The sequence below is a fragment of the Sinocyclocheilus grahami genome, unplaced genomic scaffold (genome assembly GCF_001515645.1).
Source record: "Sinocyclocheilus grahami isolate Dianchi unplaced genomic scaffold, SAMN03320097.WGS_v1.1 scaffold2241.1, whole genome shotgun sequence".
NCBI classification, from domain to species: domain Eukaryota; kingdom Metazoa; phylum Chordata; class Actinopteri; order Cypriniformes; family Cyprinidae; genus Sinocyclocheilus; species Sinocyclocheilus grahami.
In genome coordinates this window covers 65,456-65,758 of record NW_015507420.1, presented here as the reverse complement: position 1 = coordinate 65,758, position 303 = coordinate 65,456, and positions in this window count along the sequence as shown.

Sequence of the window (303 nt, the reverse complement as noted above, 5' to 3'; positions counted from 1 at the left end):
TGATGGTGATGATTAGGGCTGGGTATCGTTTCTGAATTTTATCGATTCTGATTATTTTCGATTCCCAGTTTCGATTGCGATTAAATGTGATTAAATAATGATATCAATTTGTCCTGTGCCTCTTTTTTTGCGAATAATTTAGTTGCAGCTGAATGCAATGAACAAAAATCAGCAGGCTACATACAAACTGGACTCTTTAAGAGCTGTTTGTGTGCAAAATAGAACTGCATGATTCTGGATAAATTTAGTTTTTTTTTCCTCAATGGAAGTTGTGGTTCTCTCATGATTCTGAAGAAAAAAACA